Source organism: Macrobrachium nipponense, chromosome 24, assembly GCF_015104395.2.
Source record: "Macrobrachium nipponense isolate FS-2020 chromosome 24, ASM1510439v2, whole genome shotgun sequence".
Lineage (NCBI taxonomy): Eukaryota > Metazoa > Arthropoda > Malacostraca > Decapoda > Palaemonidae > Macrobrachium > Macrobrachium nipponense.
The window spans coordinates 70,619,274-70,641,381 of NC_061091.1; the positions used below are offsets into that span (position 1 = coordinate 70,619,274).

Consider the following 22,108-nt stretch of genomic DNA (forward strand, 5'->3'; position numbering starts at 1 on the left):
CATGTAAAATGGCTAATCCGTTCCAAGCCCTCCAAAAACACCCCATTAATTTCATAATAAAGCTAAATTGACCTATAAACAATGAAATCTACAACAATTTGGACCATTCAATACCTAAATTAAGAATAAAATCCAAAACCTGTAAATAAAGTGTATAATTAGTGTACAAGAAATATTATTACTGTAACGTAAAATGTCAAAGCTTACCTTTCGAGTGAGGCTATCTCCGAAAGTGGCGGCAGAGGAGGAGGAGGAGGACAAACGGCAGATAACGTACGTACACTTAACTTTACGAAAACACATAAAAAATTTAAGGAAAACTATAAAAATAAAATTTACAAAAAACATTAACAAAACTGTACACTTAACTTACAAAAATCTAAAAATTATGTAAATTTTTTTTTTTTTTTTTTTAACTTTTTTTTTTACTTTTACGTAGGCTTTTTTTTTTTTTTTTTTTTTTACAGAATTTCAACTTCATCACCACTTTCAACGTTCTGTTTTTCATCACTTGGTTCTTCCTTTTTGCTTTCAACTTTCTGTTTTTATCACCTAGTTCTTCCTTTTTTGCTTACTCCTGCTAATGCTGAAGGCCTCTTTAAAAAATAACTATCCAAGGAAGATTGCTTCTGCCTGCTTTTGACAATGTTCCTGAAACGACTCAGGCAAACGTCATCGAACTGCGCAAGCATACGACCTGTGTGAGCCTTTTCGGGGTGTCTTTTTTCTATGAATGATTGCACTTTATGAAAAGCGGCTAAGACCTCCTTAATTTCTGCCGTTGTCATAGGCTCCTCCTCTTCATCGCCGCTGCTAGAGAACTCCTCTTGAACGACGTTATGTTGCATGGCCTCCAACTCCTTCAGGTCATCCGTCGTAAGCTCCTCTTGGTGCTCCTCGAGAAGGTCGTTGATGTCGTCCTCGTCGACGACCAGCCCCATGGACTTGCCGAGTGCAACGATCTCGTCAAGATCTGGTTGCGAAACAGTTTCGGGATCGTCAACTGTTTCGGACTCAGCAGCACCAGCTTCGCCCACGTCGAATCCCTTGAAGTCTCGGTCGGATACGGCATCAGGCCAGAGTTTCCTCCACGAGGAATTCATGGTTCGCCTCAAAACCTCCTGCCAAGCTTGGTCGATGAGTCGGATGCATATGATGATGTCAAAATGCTCCTTCCAAAATTCACGCAAGGTGAGGTTTGTGGTATCGGTGATGTCGAAACATGTTTTGAAAAGATGTTTTGTGTACAGCTTCTTAAAGTTCGCTATCACTTGCTGGTCCATGGGCTGGAGGAGAGGGGTGGTGTTGGGCGGAAGAAAAAGAATCTTAACGAAGGAATACTCCGCTAGGATATCTTCCTCGAGGCCAGGAGGGTGGGGAGGGGCATTGTCCAACACCAGCAGACATTTCAGGGGGAGGCGCTTCTCTTGCAAAAAACTCTTCACAGTCGGGCCGAAACAGAGATTTACCCACTTGGTGAACAAAAGCCTCGTTACCCAGGCTTTTGCATTAGCCCTCCACATCACTGGAAGCTTCTCCTTCAACACTTTGTGGGCCTTGAAGGCTCGAGGAGTCTCGAGTGATACACCAGTAGGGCGCTTCACCTTGCAATCCCACTGGCGTTTCGAACAAAGTGCGAGCGTAAGCCTGTCTTTCATAGGCTTATGCCCGGGTAGTAGCTTCTTCTCTTCCTCCGTGATGTACGTCCGACGAGGCATTTTTTTCCAAAAAAGGCCAGTCTCATCACAGTTGAAAACCTGCTGAGAACTGTAGCCTTCCTTGGTCATCATCTCGTCGAAAGTCTTCTTAAATGCTTCGGCCGCTTTCGTGTCCGAGCTGGCAGCCTCCCCATGACGCACCACCGAATGGATGCCAGTCCGTTTACGGAATTTCTCGAACCAGCCATGCGAAGCTTTGAACTCTGGGGTTTGCGTTGAAGTCCCTTCCCCTCCGTCGTCTTCCGCCTGCGCAATCAAATCGCCGAAAATAGCACTGGCGTTGTGAGCGATTGCTGTCTCCGTTACTGTATCGCCAGCGATTTCTTTGTCTTTTATCCAGACAAGGAGCAGCCGTTCCATCTCGTCGTGCACATGGCTCCTCTTGCTGGACAAAATAGTGATGCCCTTCGATGGTGTAGTTGCTTTGATGGCATCCTTCTGTTTAAGGATGGTGCCTATTGTCGACGGATTACGACCGTATTCCTTTGCGATCACACTCAATCGCATACCAGCTTCGTACTTCTTTATGATCTCCATCTTTGTCTCCAGAGACAGCATGCGCTTCTTTCTGTGAATTTCAACTTTCTTGGGACCCATGACTACGTTAATTTACGTAAAGTTACACAAATACGTAATAATACAGTCTTCGCACAACACGATAATATGTACTGCAACGAAATCACTAACGAATTTACGTTACTAAACGAAATCGTTGGAGCGAACGAATGCCGAATGCGTACGGTAAAGTTTCGGGTGCGAAGTGGCCGAGCTAAAGCACGCCAACACGTAGTACGTATGTATAGAAGATGCATGATGGGAGGGATGCTGTCCAATCAGAGAGAAGGATCTCATGGCTTGGCTAGCATCAGGAACCAATGGGAGAGCAGGAGGATGGTGGTGAGTCTACGATAACTAAGATGGTGGCGTGCGGCGCGAGTTTCAAAATTGTTATGGGGCGAATCTCGGACTTTCAGAAACCTTTCTTATCTTGAAAACTTTTCGTATGTAGAGCAGTAAAATTTTTCGTCTTTGCTTTCGTAACTTGGATTTTTCGTAAGTTGAGCCTTTCGTATCTCGAGGTACTACTGTAGTTATAATGGGAATTAGGCAGTTTGGTATTTAGGTGTTGTTGATGACAAGGACTGACTGCTTGGCAACTCATGCTGCTTCCATTGTCAGTGTGAAATGGTACCAGCCACTGGGTTGTCGGCACTGGCGACTACGCGAACCAGTGGCTAGGACTAGCCACTGGTTCGCTTGTCCTGACGACTCCTGCTTCTTCTACTGTCCTGGACAGGGAATTAGTCGATGGATCGTCTGCTGTCATCTGGTGACTCGCTCACCATCTACTTTTTGTCTCGCCTGTTTTCTCGGAGTCAGACACTCGTGCGAGATCAGGCGACATTTAGTAGCCCTGAGTTTCTTGTTGACGAAGTCGGTTGCGTTGATACACCCCCGATGATCGTGTAACATGAGACCAGGTTGGACTGTCAGGCATTCGTCCTTCGGGACTGAATCACCTTTTTGCTCCGCGCTCCTTTCTCTTGGCACCAGAAAGCTCGAGTTAGGAGTTGATCATGAGCCAATTCGTTGCTGGCGACGTTGGGTTGCGTTGATACACCCCCAAGGTTTGCTTAGCTTTGAATCGCCCAGACAGTCCAGACACTCATCCTTCAGGGAAAGAATAGTGCTTGATAGTCTTCAGGGTGCAGCCTTGCTGTCCTCGATTCGTCTGACTGGTCACCTGGTCGGTCACCTGACTTTAGTACAGACGGACTGACTATGCACTTACTCCTTGTCCTGTGCTACCGCAGTTTGGCGGCATTATGGTAGGAGACTTTGAGTTGTTAGTATCTTAGACCTTGGGTTGAGTTTTGACTGCCTATGATATATATTTCTTTGATTGTTTTCTCCTATTCTGTCCAAAGGGGAAATTGTATTCAGATTCCCTCCTCCTTTTCAATGTGGTTAATCGGGCTAGATAAATTATATTAAGGTAATGTTTATTAATATGAAATTTTTATTCTAAAATTAATATTAATAATACTTACCTGTATAATTTATCTAGTCCCACCCACCACCCATCCTACCCCACGATCTGCCTATCACAACTGATTTGAGGGAAGGTTTTGTATCTGTCAATGACAGTGTTGCCAACTGGTGGACAGAATAGGAGGTAACAGGGTTGCCAATGTGGTAAATTTTGGTGCGGTTTTTGGGGATTTAGGGCTAGATAAATTATACAGGTAAGTATTATTAATATTAATTTTAGAATAAAAATTCCATTTTCTGTTGGTTTTAGAATCCCGTTTTGAAATCCCAGTTTACCGCTGGTGGGTGGACAGTTAGGGGTTCACAGTAGGGAGGGATGGGGTACTGAATGACACCTGTAATGGGATGTGATCGTAGGCCGTTACAAGATCGTAGTGAATATTGCAGGTCACAATACAATCATGAAGTTGTGGATATGCGATGCAATGGTCCAGCCAGTTATGTGGTGTGTGTGCATGTGCGTGCGTGCATGTGTGTGTGTATATGTGATGTTATCCATCAGATTGATTTTAAACTTTTTCTATTGAATTTGGTTTTATAAAAGTACTATGACGATTGCCCTAATTTTTCAGACTTTTGTGGAACTACTTTTATCAAAAGGATGCATAGAATGTGGATCAAAGTGGGAAAGTCCATGGAAGTTGATGCCAGTGATTTTTGCCCTCATAAACTCACGTCTTCATCTCTTTCCATTATACAAGACTGTATCAGTGTGCAATGTTGGTCAAGATGTAACAGCAGTTTTGGCTAACAGATTTGCTTAGATAGTAAGTGTTTTGTTTTTTCTTTCTTTTTTTTAGGTTTTTCCCATTCAGAATTATCAGTGTGATGCATAAAATTTATAATTAATAATTTACAGGTTAATGTTAATACTGCAAATTCTTGCCAACAAATGTTTTGTGATGGAGAGTCAAATTCTAATTTGTTAGTTTGGAAGTGTCAACCTAGTGTATTTTGTTTGAAAAAAAGTGATCTATTCTTTTTACTTAATTAACCAGATAACTATACTTTTGTTGTACCGGATAGCTTAGTTCTTGTTGTGCTGCATTTATTGCATGCAGCAAGAATCCCCCAAGAATATTAACCCTCAAACGCCTATTGGACGTATTATACGTCAACTAAAATTGTCTGTTGGGTGCTAATCGGACGTACGGTATGTCAACTACAAAATGTTTTTTGTATTTGACGTACCGTACATCAACTACATAATTATAGGTCTAGCTTGCAAAAAATTTGAAATCACACGCCTTGAGGGATGCTGGGAGTTCATGGATCAAGCTATTGTTTTGTTTACGAGCGTTACCCAGGTGCGCATGCACGAATTTCTTTCTTCTCACACTTAAAAGCACCAACAGCGCATCTCAGAAATTCTTCCTTCACTTTGTCATAATTTTTGCACCATTTTATATTAGCCGTTACATAGAGTTTTATATGTGAAAATGTGTGCAATTTCATGTAGAATGCAACTAAAAACAATCCATAGTCTTAACTTTTATCACTTTTGAAATATTTTCATATAAATCACGATAAGTGCCAAAATTTCAACCTTTGGTCAACTCTGACTCGACCGAAATGGTGGAAAAAGGCAATTGTAAGCTAAAACTCTTACATTCTAGTAATATTCAATCATTTACCTTCATTTTGTAACATATTAGAAGTCTCTAGCACAATATTTTGATTTATGGTGAATTTTTGACAAATACTTTTTCATTACGTCCGCGTGGTAACTTGGCCGAAAATCTCAGAAAATCTCTCGTCACTTTGTTATATTTTTTTGCACCGTTTTATTAGCCTTACGCAATTTCATGTAGAATACAATAAAAAAAACCAACCCATGATTGTAGCTTTTATCAGTTTTGAAATATTTTCATATAAATTACGATGTACCAAAATTTCAACCTTTGGTCAACTTTGACTCAACCGAAATGGTCGAAAAACATAATTGCAAGCTAAAACTCTTACATTCTAGTAATATTCAATCATTTACCTTCATTTTGCAACAAATTGGAAGTCTCTAGCACAATATTTTGATTTATGGTGAAATTTTAAATTAGTGTAACACGTGACAAGAACCCATGAAAGGCTAAAATAAAGGAAGATGTCCCAGTATGGAGGACTGGGAAATCTAACCAAACACGAGGCGAGCCGATGGCCGCCATGCGTCAGACCGGGCGACTGTATTAGGACCTAAAAAACGGAAAATACAGGTCCCTGGCTGACAAAAACTAAATCCAAACCTTGCGGGTACTTAACTTAGCTGCGGCGATAGCTGCACGTTCCATGTTGATATTAAATCCAAAGAAAGAGGGCACAACACAGAGCAAAAGGAAGGCACGTGTTTCCTAATCAAGCTAACGAAAAAGTATGTTCACCAGAGGCGCGGCAGTCGGCGTGGCGTGGGGTATAGTAGTAGTAGTTGCCGTCTCCGCCTATGGATCGGCTCTCGCAGGTGGGGGATTTTGATGTGGGAGAGTTCTAAATGGCAAGAGGTTCGTGGTTGTGGTCTCACTCGCCCCAGTTACCATACCGACACTCTCTTTTTATTAGGGTGAGCGAGTCAGTTATATACTGACATCTTCCTGAATTTATTTTTCTCTGGTAATATATGTTAGCTTCATTTACTTTAGAAATAATGAACTTAAGGATTATTTCACAGGGTGACACGAACCCTTCGCCCAGAAATAGATTTTTCCTTCGTCAAAATCCTTTTTTTTTTTCCTTACGTCTGCGCGTGGTATATAACTGCCGAAAATCTCAGAAATTCTTTCGTCACTTTGTCGTAATTTTTGCACCGTTTTATATTACCGTTACACAAAGTTTTATATATGAAAATATGTGCAATTTCATGTAGAATACAACAAAACATAACTCATGGTTGTAGCTTTTATCAGCTTTGAAATATTTTCATAAAAATCTTGATGTGCCAAAACTTCAACCTTTGGTCAACTTTGACTCAACCAAAATGGTTGAAAAACGCAATTGTAGGCTAAAATTCTTACATTTTAGTAATATTCAATCATTTACCTTCATTTTGCAACAAATTGTAAGTCTCTAGCATAATATTTTGATTTATGGTGAATTTTTTAAAAACAAATTATCCTTACGTCTGCGTGCGGTAACTCTGCCGAAAATCTCGGAAATTCTTTCGTCACTTTGTCGTAATTTTTGCACCGTTTTATATTAGCTGTTACATAAAGTTTTATATATGAAAATGTGTGCAATTTCATGTAAAATACAAAAAAAAAAACCATGGTTGTAACTTTTATTAGTTTTGAAATATTTTCATATAAATCACGATAAGTGCCAAAATTTCAACCTTTGGTCAACTTTGACTCGACCGAAATAGTAAAAAAACACAATTGTAAGCTAAAACTCTTACATTCTAGTAATATTCAATCATTTACCTTCATTTTTCAACAAATTGGAAGTCTCTAGCACAATATTTTGATTTATGGTGAATTTTTGAAAAACACTTTTCCCTTACATCCACGCGCGGTAACTCTGCCAAAAATCTTAGAAATTCTTTCGTTACTTTGTCGTAATTTTTGCACCGTTTTATATTAGCCGTTACGTAAACTTTTATATATGAAAATGTGTGCAATTTCATGTAGAATATAACAAAAACCAACTCATGGTTGTAGCTTTTATCAATTTTGAAATATCTTCATAAAAATCAGGATGTGTCAAATTTCAACCTTTGGTCAACTTTGACTCGACCGAAATAGTAAAAAAACGCAATTGTAAGCTAAAACTCTTACATTCTAGTAACATTCAATCATTTACCTTCATTTTGCAACAAATTGTAAGTCTCTAGCACAATATTTTGATTTATGGTGAATTTTTGAAAAACACTTTTCCCTTATGTCCGCGCGTGGTAACTCTGCCGAAAATCTCAGAAATTCTTTCGTCACTGTTATAATGTTTGCACCGTTTTATATTAGCCATTACATAAAGTTTTATATATAAAAATGTGTGTAATTTCATGTAAAATACAACTAAAAAACAACCCATTGGTGTAGCTTTTATCAGTTTTGAAATATTTTCATATAAATCATGATGTGCCAAAATTTCATCCTTTGGTCAACTTTGATTCAACCAAAATGGTCAAAAAACGCAATTGTAAGCTAAAACTCTTATATTCTAGTAATATTTAATCATTTACCTTCATTTTGCAACAAATTGGAAGTATCTAGCACAATATTTTTATTTATGGTGAATTTTTGAAAAATAATTTTTTCTTAAGTCCGCATGTGGTAACTGGTGAAAATCTCAGAAATTCTTTCGTCACTTTGTCGTAATGTTTGCACTGTTTTATATTAGCTCTTACATAAAATTTTATATATGAAAATGTGTACAATTTCATGAAGAATACAACTTAAAATAACTCATGGTTGTAGTTTTTATCAGTTTTGAAATATTTTCATATAAATCACGATAAATAGAAAAATTTCAACCTTCGGTCAACTTTAACTCGATCATAATGGTAAAAAACTGCAATTGTAAGCTAAAACACTTACAGTCTAGTAATATTCAATCAATTACCTTCATTTTGAAACAAATTGGAAGTCTCTAGCACAATATTTTGATTTATGGTGAATTTATGAAAAAAACTTTTTTACATCTATGCGTTACGAATTCATGCATCATTTTGTAATGATATTTTTTCTGTGTTGCTTTGATCATTTTACAATTTGTTATATGCCAAAATCATTGCAATATAGTGTACAATACAATGAAAAAAAATTTATCTCATTAGCTTTAACCGTTTTGCGCTGTCATATACAGTGGTCCCCCCGTATTCGCGGGGGATGCGTACCAGACCCCCCCACGAATAGTTAGAATCCGCGAATGTTTGGAACCCCTATAAAAACGCTAAAAACAGCCTATTTTGTTAGTTAAAACTTAAGAAAAACCACTAAAAATTTTCATACTTGGTTTTTTTAATAGTTTTATCACAAAAAGTGCATTTTATGATGAAATTGATAACAAAAACCAGGAATTTGTGGATATTTCTCATAGAAAAATACCGCGAATGTGCGGATTTGCCGCGAATAATGCAGGGAAACATTCCCGAGAGAAATCCGCGAATGTGTGAGTCCGCGAATACGGGGGGGGTGGGGGGTCCACTGTATTCATAAGTATTTATATATGATAATGATATTTTTTTTATTTCTGATGGTTGCATACTAAACTTCAGGCAGTGACAAAAAAGGAGCCAAAAATGAACTCCTAATCTTAAAAACTAAGTGTGCTGTGATTTTTTGAAAAATACTTTTTTTCCACTTCGGCTCTTAACTCCTGAATGCTGTCGGCATACGACAGACACTTTGGTAAATAGTGGCCAGGCATTTAAGGGTCAATGCAGGCAGTCCTTGGTTATGGGGGTGGGGTTTCTTTCTCAGCAGGTGCTGATAAGCAGAAACCGCCATTAACCGAAACTTGGTGATTATGCCGCTTACATCGCCGAGTTTCAGTTAATGGTGCCTTTGTTATGTTGGTTTTGGCACCATCCCCCTGTTATTGGCACCTTATGGCACCGATAACAAAACTTGGCCTGTTATGGTGCCATTAACTGAGTCCACCAATAACTAGGGACTGCCTGTAGTTTAAAGTTATGTTATGACGTGTAATAGTCAAACCATGGTTTTGTTTAAGCCTACTCTTTAGTTACTGTAGAGTTTGATTACCAACAATTAGCTGCCAGTGGTTCAGATAGAAAAAAAAAAAAAACTTTTTCCAACACATAATACAAACCCTCGGTCCTTTAACATATGGAATGTAATCAGCGGCAGCTGGAACCGGTCGTAAGCTTCGAACAAGGAGGTTTTATAGTTAACTGCTTGTCTGGTAGTCGGGAGTTCCCGCCCGACTGGGAGGTGAAGCTTCACTTTGCTTTTGGCCACCGTTGGTGTCAGACATGTTGTTTGATGCTCTGCCCGCTGTGTCGTATGCTGATATACTTCATTGTGAAGCGTTTTTTCCCTACTTTCCTTATTTCTGAGTGCTTGTGTTGGAAATTCGTGATTTTATTGTTATTGTATTGCTCGTGGATCGTGATATGATGGATTCACTCGAGCCGGAGAGAGACCCCACCCCCCCCCATCTGCCGCAGATAGTGCCCTGGTGTGGGGCCTTTAGGTTTCTTGTGGAGGTAGATCCTCATGATTTATGTACTCGGTGTCGAGGGCGTGAATGCTCTCGCACCGGGCCGCCATGTGATTTATGGTGTATTGTGGTCGGAGGAGCAGTGGGAGCGTTACAAGGGGAGGATGAAGGCCCGTAAGCCAGCCAAGGAGTTGTCGGGGGGCTCTCCAGCGACTCCTCTGGTTACGGACATGTCTTCCTCCTTCCTAGCTCCGCCTCAGCTCCAGCGTATGGCTCCTTTCCCTTCGGGGGTTGGGGGGGGGGTGTGTTGAGTCTTCTTCTCCTTGACCAGTCGAGTGTGGAGGAGGGCGCACGGCACCTCGGCATCCAGCTGTATTCGGGGTCTTCCGTTCACTCGGGGTGGGAGATTTCCCCCTGGGTGATTGGGAAAACCCCCCCCCCCCTTAACCCGACCTTTCCTTCCTCAGGTGTGCATGCTGCGGGTGATGATCTCAGACAAGTCTGGTACTCTCTTGGGCTCCCGGTATCACCGAGCATTCAGGGGCTGCTGTACCATCTAGCAGCGTGTGGATCCAGGCTGGTCACCCATGGATCAGAGACGTTGACCACAACAACGGTGTCGACGCTGGGTTACACTGCTCCTCCCCACCTGATAATACGCAGCACGTGGCTACAGTTACCCTGATGGCTGCAGTTCAAGCTCCGCTGCCGGGTTTGCCGAGGAGGGAGGTCACCCCGCTGCTGGTTTTGCTGCTCTCGCCCCAACCCCTGACTTTCGGTGTCCCAAGAGTTCCCTGCTTGACCTGCTGCCAGTACCGGTGATGACGCTGGCTCCTGTACCACCACCAGTTCCCCCCGTTGCTGCCGCTCCTGTACCAGTTCCTGCCGTCGTCGGTCCAGCCCGTGGTGTTGGTGCCCCCACCACAGGTCCCTCCGGACAGGTGCAGCTGGACCCTGTTGCTTCGGCAACTGCTCCAGCTCCGTCCTGGATGGAGGATCTCACGGTGGTCCTGAGGAAGCTGACGAAGAAGAAGAGGAAGGTGTCGTCGTCATCTTCTTCGTCGTCGTCCACAGTCGCCTCTTCCCCTTCGACTTCCAAGGCCCCACAGCCGAGGAAGAAGAAGGTTGCCTCCCCCCCCCCTCCCCCCTTGCAAGAAGTCTCACACAGAGACCTCTAAAGGTCTGTCCCGCTTCGGTGGGACAGTTGGGGGCTTCCGCTGGTGCTCCTGTTTCTTCAGGAAGAGGGCCCGTCTCTCCTGTAAGGAAGAAGAAGACGGGGACCGGAGGGGAACTGGCTAACACCGGTACTTCTCTCCTGGCGCCAGAGGTTCCGCCTTGGCGCGGCATCAGGGACCGTCTCGGCCACTTGTTCGCGAGAGGTACCGAGTGTACGGTCGCCTGCAGGTGACTGTGCAGCCAGGGTCCAGGCAGCCAAGCCTGCTCGCCGCCAGGACCCAGGCACGGAGCGGAAGACTGGTGGCAGCCGCTCAGGCGACTCCCGCCAGTCCACCGATTGCTCTCGCGGCGATCTGCTGGTTCCCAGGGTTTACGCGCCGGTACCCCATTTCGCGTGCAGGCTGAGGCGAGGAAGGGGTCCCCTCGGTCGCCAGGACCAGCCTCTGCTGGTCCAGGCACCATGAAGCTCCGTGAGGACGGGCCATGCTCCCACCGCGACAGTGGACTCTACTCGCCTCCACCGGGACCGGACGGATTCTCCCTAGGGAGAATCGCCTGCAGCCCCCCCACCCCCCCAGCACACTGGTTCTGCGTGTAGGCAGGGGGGGAGTGTCAGGTCTTCCTCTCCGATCCCTTCAACCTCCTCGGGCTACACTGGCAGGAGCGAGGTGATCAGGAGCGATCGCGAGGAGTGTGCTTCTCGCGGTCCCTCCATGAGGGCCTACGAGCCTGGCATGGTCTTAGGACCGACCTGGCTGGAGGAGATCAGGAGGGGTCTGTCATGGTTCCCCCTGTGGAAGGAGGAGGGTCTTGGCCCTCGGGAGGCGTTTTCGGTGGATGGACTTGACGGTCCATCCCCGCAGGACACAGTCACTCCCGAGATCCAGAGGTCTTTCGCTAAGGTTATCGCGCTTATTAGTCAGCACAATGACCTCGGGGAAGGATCGGTGCTTCCGCCATTCGAGCCTTACATCTAGGCTGGAATCGTTCTGGGGTCCCTAAGAAGAAACTCAGGACAACACTGGGTCTGCCCTGATCAGCCTGGCTGACAGTGTGCTTGGCCAAGTGAACTCCCTTGTCTCCGGACAGGAGGGATCACTTCAGTCTGGCAGGTCGTCCAAGCTGCTTCCCCCTCCTCTACCGCGACAGAGGCGCTTCTACGTGCCTTTGGAGTACCCGCTGCCGCCCAAACGGGTCAACCCGGAGCTGGCTAGGCTAACTCCGTGTGTGTGTCTCCAACACATGCTGGCCTCACAGCAAGAGGCATTGGCCTTGGAGTCGACTGCCATGGCAGCATTCCAAGCAGTCTTCTGGCTGGACCTGTGGTCCCTCACAGTGTCCAAGGTCCAAGGTCCTCGGGAAACATCACTCCTGAAGGAGACCCGGCTTTCAGGAGACTGTGCCAGTCTGGAGGTAGGGCTATCTCCTACCTGGCCAACCAGACGGCCAACCCTGGGCCAACCTGGTGCTGAGACGTCGGGACGCAGTCCTTGCTCGAGTAACCAGGTCGGCAGGGCATGAGGCAGCTTTGGGTCTACGGAATGGACCGGTGCTGGATTCCCCCGCTCTCTTTCCTAGAGAGATAGTGGACGCTATGGTGGAGCAGTGGCGCACTGAAGACAGTGACCACTTAGTCCACCAGGCAGTCTCGAAGGCATCTGGGCAGCGTTGAGCCACTGCAGCTAAGCCAAAGAGCTCAGCTAGCGCTTCCTCTGCGGCTAAGACGACGGCCTCGTTGAAGCCGAGAGGAAAGATCCAGCCTTCGACTTCCTCGGTAAGGAGTGACTGTCAGCCCTCCTCCCAGTCCTTCTCCAGAGGAGTATCCGGGAAGAAGTCAAAGAAGGGGAAACCCTAGGGACGGCATTCCCCCTCACCTGCTGCCGGAAGTGGGGGGTACCTGGTGAGCCATTGGACAACTTGGCAGCATTACAGAGCCGAGACCTGGATAGTGGATGTCCTTCAGGAATGACATCTACTACCCTTCGAGTCGCGGCCACCCTTCACCTCCAACCCGGTCCATCTACAGACGTACATTCCCGGTTCTGCCAGGGACGTAGCGCTTCAGCAAGAAGTGGAAGCCATGCTGAGCAAACAAGCTGTGGAGATCGTACAGGATCAGTCACCGGGCATCTACAGCCGACTTTTCATTGTGGAGAAGTAATCGGGGGGCTGGCGCCCAGTGATAGATCTCTCTCCCTTGAACCAATTCATTTGCCAGACTCGGTTCACAATGGAAACGACACGTTTAGTGCTCTATTCTATCAGTGAGAACAACTTCATGCTTTCTGTGGACCTGAAGGATGCATAATTCCAGATACCCATCCACCAGTCCTCCAGGAAGTACCTCCGCTTCATCCTCGACGGGACGCTGTACCAATTCAGGGCACTTTGTTTCAGTCTCTCAACCGCCCCACAGGTGTTCACGTGAGTCTTTCCTTCGATGTTAAGCACACGAGGGGATGGGGATCTGTGACGCTCGATTTCATCCCGGACCTCGTAGCAAAGGCTCAGAACCTTTTGGTCCCCGACGACTGGTTCGAGTCATTCACGATCTCTCAAAGGGCTTCACTGACGATGATGCAGATGAGATGCTGCTTTGTCCTGTGAGGGTGCTACGGCACTATCTGAAGAGAACTCGCCATCTCAGGCCTGAGTGTCGACGCCTCTTCGTTAGCACCGGGGTTACCAAGAAGGAGGTGTCCAAGAACACACTTTCTGGCTTCGTGAGGTGATCAGGAAGGTGTACGCTTTGGATAGGAATGATGACACTGGTACCCTTCGTCCGAGAGCCCACGAAGTCAGGGGTATTGGTCCAACCCTTGCGTTCTGCAAGAACTTCTCTGTGGCACAGGTGCTGAAGGCAGGGGTTTGGGCCAACCAGACCACCTTCACATCTTTCTATCTTCAGGATATCGCCCACAGGTCCTTGGACACCTTTTCCTTGGGACTCATGATGGCTGCTCAACAAGTTGTGTAGCTTACCCAGCTCCCGAGCGGACAGAACAGCATTGCATCCTTGTGTAACTGCGTGATTGGGCGAGCAAATGAGTGTGACTGGCTTCTCTTTCTCCCCCTTTCTCTCCTCTACCTATGGGCAGAGGGCTGCGGTCGTCACTACGCTGGACAGGAGGCCGATGCAGGTAAGCTACGCGACTGAGCTCCGTCCTATCCCTTTCAGTAGGGATAGGAGCGGTTATCCACTACTCCCCTAACAAGGGGGGGAGTGGATGCCAACAAGAGACAAACCCATGACCTTATATTTGGCTCTTGAAGTAGGAACTAGTTCTTGCTTGCTATTCATAAGAGGCATGCTTGCCTCCCTCTTATGAATTTGGTCCAGAGGTCTGACCACTGATCCCGCGGTGCACACCCCGATCAGCTGGGCAGAGGCTAGGATCCCTCCCTCTGCTCTTACGACCAGGGAGAGAACCAAGGTTGGACGAACACCAGACTGCTCTTAAGACTCAGATTCCACCCACCAATAAGTGAGTCTTCCATATGTTAAAGGACCAAGGGTTTGTATTACGTGTCTGAACAAATCACAATGTGTCGTAAATTGTATTTTTCCTAACTATACAAACCTGAGGTCCTTTACACATAGTCCCACCTCATGCCACCCCTCACTCTGTTCCTGGGCCTAAACAAAGTGGAATGTTAATCTCCAGTCAGGCGGGACTCCCGACCATTGGACAAGCAGTTACTACCGAACCACCTTGTTCGAAAGCTTACAACTGGTCCAGCTGCTGCTGTAAGTATATTCCATATGTAAAGGACCTCAGGTTTGTATAGTTAGGAAAAATACAATTTACTTCAAATTGTGATATTGGTGTCTTATGGCGCCGATAACGGAAACTTGGCCTGTTATGGCGCCATAAAACCGGATTGCCATTAACCGAATCCACCAATAACTAGGGACTGCCTGTAGTTTAAAGTTATGTGATAACGTGTAATAGTCAAACTATGGTTTTGTTTAAGCCTACTCTTTAGTTAACTGTGTAGAGTTTGATTACCAACAATTAGCTGCCAGTGGTTCAGATAGTAAAAAGAAAACTTTTCTTTTGGTATCAGCTGCAAGCTCCTCGAAGGATTATATACAGTATTCACAGTACATAGTTGGTGATTAAAGAAAATTAAAGTGATGGAGTGGGCATGATGGTGAGGAAACCGTAGATGATTTTGAAGAGTTGAGTCCACAAAGTATCATGAAATTATGTTGTATATAAAATGCAAATGTGTGTAGGAAAAGTTTTCCTGTGAAAATGGACTCCCCCCCCCCCCCCCCCATCATGTATTGCTAATAGTTTTGCATTGCTGTTCTCATCAGTGGTTAAACTTTAAACTTTTCATCTTTTCCAAGCCCTGGTAAATAGGGAGGGATGGAGCTTGGATGGTCATCTGTCCCTAAAACATCTGCCAAAATAAATTAGCAAATGAGCTGCTAAATGAGTGTTTGAAACTCCAGAAAAAAAATCATTAACAACAGCAACCCCAATTAGGGATTAATCTGAGATGCTGATAATTCTAATTTTGTAAGTTTGAGCTGATGTTAAAATTTTGAATCTGAACAGAAATCATTACGTATGTAGTACAGTGTAACTCTAGTTTACAAGCTATTCTTATATAAAATTCCTTTTATAAGTCATCATGACTCACACGTCTCAAAAAATGATTTCATTGGTGTTTGTAAACAAGGAAATGTCCCTCAAAATTGAAAACAGTGCAGTGTCACTCAGATAGCCCTCTTCCACGCAGTCTCTCATGTTGTTTGTGGATTAAGCTGGTTGTCTGTCACCGAACAGAGTTGAAGGAATGGAATTATAAGTAAGCAGTGGTTTGTATTGGTAAAACATTAAAAGTTCTTTTCAAAACGTTACCTCTTCATGCATTTAGAATTGAATGCCCTGCGAACTTGAAGTGGTACCAAACTGTTTACCTTTGGTAATCATTTGATGCTTTAACAGCTACTTAATTGGTTATAGCTGCAGTCATTTATCTTAGTCGTCAAATTGGTGACTCTTGTTTGACCCATTGATATCAGATGAATAGCCCACATAATCCAATCCTTGTGTAGACTAGAGTAACACTTGTAATTTTTTTTTTGTGAATGTTTAGTATATAATTAGCAATGAATTTCAAGTTTTGGAAACGAAAAGGACTAAGTTTTTCTCAGAATCTCTAATTTTCGGTAATTGTAGCTTAATTGTAAAATTTGTAGTTTTAATAAGTACGATGAAAAGACGAGTCCTTGTGGCTAGCTTTTAGAGGTAAATGAATGAGCTTAGTGGTCTGATTATATAACAATCTTACTGTAATGGGTATTATGTCTGTCCGCCTGTCTGTCATTCAATCACGGCCAACGGCTGGTCCGATCTGCATGAAACTTGGCAGTTTTATAGTGGTGACCCCTAAGATGGTTTATGATGGGGTTTCAAGCAACAAAAGGCACCAAAGGCGCCTTAGGGGGTGGGATGCCCTCCCCAAAATGGGTCTGGTTCAGCCCATAGACTTAATAATGTTACGAATTTATCATACCTAATTTTCAGTATACAGGCAGTCCCCGGAACATCATCAAAAATGCTAAGAAAAGCTTACTTTTAATGCTTTGGGTGCATTGAAAACAATGTAAACTGCATTCTTATTGCATTTTTCATCAAAGAAACCTTCAAATATTGATTATTTTGCCTTTTCGGTGTCATATTTCATCTGCCAGATGAGCGTTGTAGGCGTCGTAACCCTGGAAATAATTTCTGATGAATATAATTGAAAAGTGCCTTAATCTCGGAATGCCGTAAGCCGAGGACTGCCTGTATTACTTATGTAGTAAATAATATGTCTTTCGATTTTTGGTATAGTATGTACTAAATATGATTTACTATCAAATACTGTGAGGGTAAGACATTGATGGCACCAAAGGGGGTCGGGGTTGGGCAGGGTGTGAGAGGGAGAGTAGAGGGGGTGTTATGGAGAAGAGAGAGGGTAAGAAACAGTGAAGGTTGAAGAGAGAGAAAGAGAGAGAGAGAATTTATCGGTTGCCATTCAGAGTTACCCTGGGCAGGTCAGTACAGTAATTTCTGGATAAAAGGGACAGTCAGCACAAGGTGGTGCAGGGAAGCTTCTCTGAGTTCTTTAGAGTTTTTTCCCGGCAATGCTAGGTTGGTCAGCTAGCAGTAGTAATAATAAAGAATATTCAATCATATTATTTGATGTTTTAAAGTTTATTTTTATACAATAACTTCAACTGAAATTAGGTACGTAATATATGATATAAATTTTAAGAATTTTTTAAATATTAAAGCTGATCTTTTCAGTAATGCTCATACTGTTTTATTTTTGCTTTGACAGATACTTGACCTTGTGTTACCAAGTTGTAAGGTTATGGTTCTGTCCTCCCATCACTATGGTGAGCTACAAGGCAACTTTAATCCCATGAATGATACCAGTTGCATTATTCATTCACTCATCTCACCAGCATATACACATCCACCAGCGTAACCACAGTTACCACAGCCTGCAACACTAGACTCGTTACCTGCAGCTGGTGAGTTATGTTTTTTGCTTTGTGCATTATTAAATCACTATATTGTTGTAGTGAATGAAACAGAGGTTTTACTGAGCAGTAGAAAAGATAGAGACAGAATAGTAATACAAGAAAGAAGAGGCTCGATCATAAAACGTGCAGAAAAGTTTAAATACTTAGGATCGACTTTAAGCCAAGAGGGAGGCTGAAGTTGACAGTAGGATAAAAGCTGCATGGGGGAAGTGGAGAGATGTCCCTGGAGTGTATGTGATAAAAAAATGCCATGAAGCTGAAAGTCAAGATATTTAACACAGGGGTAAGACCAGTGTTTATGTATGAAGCAGAAAGGGCTCAAAGAAGTAAAGAGGAAGTAAAGCTTGAGAGATCAGAGATGAGAATGCTGAGGTGGATTATGGGAATATCACAGCTTGAGAGATTGGAAAATGATGAAATAAGAAGGGCAAGCTCAGTAAATATTACAGAGGTAATAAAGAGTGTCACGATTGAGATGGTATGGACATGTGTTGAGGATGGATGATGAGGAGAGAGTGAAGAGGTCTTGGGAGGAACCTATTAGAGAAAGAAGTTCGAGAGGGAGACAGAAAATTGGATGGCGAGATAAAGTGAAGGAAGATATGGAGAGAAGAGGTTTGGTGGAGGATGATGCCTTTGATAGAAGGCATTGGAGAAGGCGCATCAGGCAAATGACCCATTAATGTAGGGATAACAGTGGGAAAGAAGAAGATTTTTGTAGTTTCATGTATGAATTTCTGACGATGTAACTGTTGTCTTGTTTTAGTATAAAAGTTGCCATTACAATCTTATCATAAGTTTTGAATCATTTGAGTCATAGTTTTGTGATATTCACTTCATGTGAGGAAGGAGCATCTCTAGGAATTCTGATTTGCAGAAATCTTTCAATATGATTTTCTAAATGATGCATGTATGTATACTGTATTTTTGAAGCATTATTTAAGGCTGCTTCAGTGGGTTAATGTTTTTAGTCTATGCACAAGTCTGTATCTTTTCTTCTCACCTACACTAAGGGCCATTAGTATATAAAGTTATTTGATGAGACTAGTGAAAAACATTTGATAGCTGGGAGGAAATGTGTTGATGGGAATAAGATAAAAGTAAAAGGACAGCATTGCAGTCTGGGAATGAAGGTATTTGCAGAGAATCTTTGCATTTTGCCATACAAGACCCACTGTAAGCAGTGCGTACTTCCTTCTTGCCTCGTAATTAGTCGTTATTATATGAAACATCCTCTGTGGTTGGAATTGATTGCTCTTTCCAAATATATCTTAAGTTGAAAGACTCACTTGCCCACAAAAGCTTTTCTACAAGCCTATAAAAATGACCTATGTCCCTCAGGGGAAAACTGCTAAATACTGATTTTTGTAGCCTAATTTGTTTCATCCTTTGTCACTGACTTAAAAAATATCTACTTTCTTTGCTTCTAATCTTTTGCCACATCCCTCGCTTTTGCATGTAAGGTGAATATTTTTTATTTAAATTCCTTGGTAATGTTCCTTCGTAAAACCTTAGTGTAGATAGCTTTTTACTTAATTTGATTTCCTCTGTAGTGTCGTGTGCATGATTTAAATGGGACAGTTCCACAATATAATATATATATATACTACAGTGAGTGATCATCATTGGAAATATAGGCTTATCATAATCCTTTTCTTTTTGTCGGATATTTCCCATATATTTTCTCTTGTTTCGGTAACCTTAGTATTGAAGACTAGATCTTGTGTTATATACTCTAACCAGCATTCCTATAGTGCATATTCTAGTTAGTCAAGAAGGCAAATTCTTTTCACTGTCTTATTCACTCGACGTTTTCTTTCTCATTGCAAGCGTCTCCAGGCCACGGCAAATTCAGGGAGACTATATGGCCACCACAAATCTTATTGAATTACCCTTCAACTTGACTGTTTAACAATAATCCCTGTTGAACCTTGTATTTGTAGATTTAACGCAATACTGTATCTCTATTCTGTCATATTGCATTAATTATTTTCCATCCCCTAGATTAAGTAACCCACTTGATTAAAGTTATATTTTACTTCAACCCTTACTTAGAGAATCATGCGCAGATAAACTACGCTAATAATTAAATAAATGTAGCAACCCTGCTGAGACAGGCATCTTTGAATCATCATTATGGCAGTGTTGGTCATTCTGATATATTGCTGGACTTTTGTCACCGCTGCCATTTTTGGTTCTTTTTTTTAATGTGAAACTAAAGCTTTCTTAATTCTTTGACTGTCCTCCAAATAGGCCTAAATATATTGCTATTATTTCTGTGACGGAATTGTTATAGCAGCTGTTCAGTTCTGCTTGTCACTGCCAACAACATGCCTTGTGATAGTGGCCAAGACAGGCTTTTATTACTGTCTTCTAGACTTACTTTGCGTCACCACATTCTAGTGATAAGATTTTTATGGTCATGTTGCACTACATGTTACTGAAGGTCATGATTGTCATTAAGTCTGCTTGTACCAGTGTTGGAATGTGTTCTCCCACCCCAGATTTTTCTGAGTAATCTCTTTGACAGTTCCTAGAATTTTTTTCCTTTTCATTCATAGGTTTTCAGAATTTGGAAACCATATTGAACTTGCAGTTAGGTGAAATATCTATGAAAAACATTTAATGTTTGGTGAAACTTCCTATATACTCAACAATAACGCTCAATTTACCAAGTAAAAATAAGTTATCATAGTATGGAATTAGCTTTTCTGGAAACTGGTTAGTGAAAATTGTAAGAATACAGGCAGTTAATAAGTAAATAAAACTTAATTTGTCCTCAGAGAGACCAAAGGAGGAGGATATCACTGCAATTCACTCCATAGCTTGAAATTTTAGGGGCCATTATTTCAGAAATTATTTCCACGTAATCAAATACTCATAGATAAATGAATGTGTGCTCTACTATATCAAAACTTTGACATTCTGTTGATACTTCTTAGGCAATTGAATGGTCACACTCAGATATTTCCAAATATAAAAAGAAAATTCATAATAATGCTGTGTAACTGAACATTTTATGATATCATTCGGACTTGCATAATAACATGGCCACACTATATAGCATGTAGATCATTAAGGTAAACTTTTTATGGCAAAGCATTTATTCACGTTTAAGCTCTTCAGAGAAAAAAATTCATTTATAGTAACCAGATATTGTGGTTGCTATAACGAAAATAGTAAATAAAACGTTACAACGTCTTTACTATATGATGTCGTAACTTGGGATATTTAAACTCGTGCAATAAAATAACAATAACACGTATTTATATTATATGTGAAGTTTCAACTCTTAATTTGCAAAAAGTTTTTTTCTTCTTTTTTTACCCCAAAGAAGATAGTGCCCCCTAAGGGCATTTGCCTTCCATGAATTGTTGTTGTATTGTGCCTTGAAAGGGGTCAGATGGATTTTCATGTACGTATTATTTTCCTTTTCAGTGCTGACTGAATGAATTGTGAAGAAAAGACTTTGAGTGGCTTATCCTGTATTCACAGAAACTTATTCTACTAGTGACTTAGACTTGGTTATTGATTCTTTAATGAAAGCATCCCGTTGTAATCCTTTTAAAAGTATCCTGCCTTCTGTTGACCAAAGTAAACTGCTTCAGTATAGAGAAAAAATTCACAAGGATATATTGTATAGGTACATGTGATTTCAAGTCTGGAATGCTGCAAAGTTATTTTCTGTTCCCTTATCTGCATTACAAATAAAATTTAAAATGTACAGCATTTTTCTCTCCTTACTAAATTGTTTAGCTTGTATGGGCTTATAACTAGATTCAGTTAGTTTGTTGTTGGGAAATGTTATAACTATGTTAATTAATAAGTCTTGCAGAGAATCAAAATATGTTGAGTCAATCATTTTTCAAGAAGTGTTTTTTCAAGATATAAAGCAATTTGTTTGTTGGTGTTTTTGTACTATTATCAGTCAACTGTGGTTGATGTGATTGAGCAATAAAATGAAAATAACTGAAATTGATAAGAATGAGCTATGTGGATGCAGTGCTTTGTACAGTACATTTTTAAGGTTTCTCCAATTTAGAGTAGTTAAGAATATCAATACCTGTATACATAGTTACTTTGTTTAAATGTCTTATGCATCCCATGCATCATGGAAATTGTCCTTTACATAAGCCTTCTTCAGTAGATAGGGCAAAAGTAGTGTAGATTTCAACCGACATATCCTATTTTGGTTGTTAGGAGATATTCAACATATAGAGCACTACTTGACAACTATTTTGGTGTCACTTACCTCTCTCCAATCATTAGTTATCACTTGAGGCCTCTCCATTGTAATCTGGCTCAAAACTGATGAGGATCTCTAGAGGATAATTAAAAGAAAGTAAATCTAACAATGGTGTGTAGAGAACCATCATTGTGAAACCCTGTCTCTTTCATGGTTGGTTCTATAATCACCCACATTGAAGGTATTTTAGTTGGTAGAAGCATTGATGAAGGGTTGGGGAACCCATTTCTTAAACTGGTAAATGGCCTGGCATTGGAAACT

The 22,108-nt window shown here is 42.0% G+C and overlaps 1 long non-coding RNA gene across 3 annotated transcripts in view; it reads left to right on the forward strand.

Moving 5' to 3' along the window:
* The window catches only part of LOC135205774 (uncharacterized), a 40,519-nt gene extending 19,194 nt beyond the window's left edge, over nucleotides 1–21,325 (forward strand). For 2 of the 3 annotated variants that reach the window (XR_010312598.1, XR_010312597.1), the window contains exons 2-3: nucleotides 17,394–17,589; nucleotides 21,040–21,325. This is a non-coding gene — a long non-coding RNA (uncharacterized LOC135205774). Of the gene's footprint in view, nucleotides 1–4,392; nucleotides 4,538–17,393; nucleotides 17,590–21,039 lie in introns of those variants that run through there. The other variant, XR_010312596.1, reaches the window with a different exon arrangement.
* The last annotated feature ends 783 nt before the right edge of the window (nucleotides 21,326–22,108 follow it).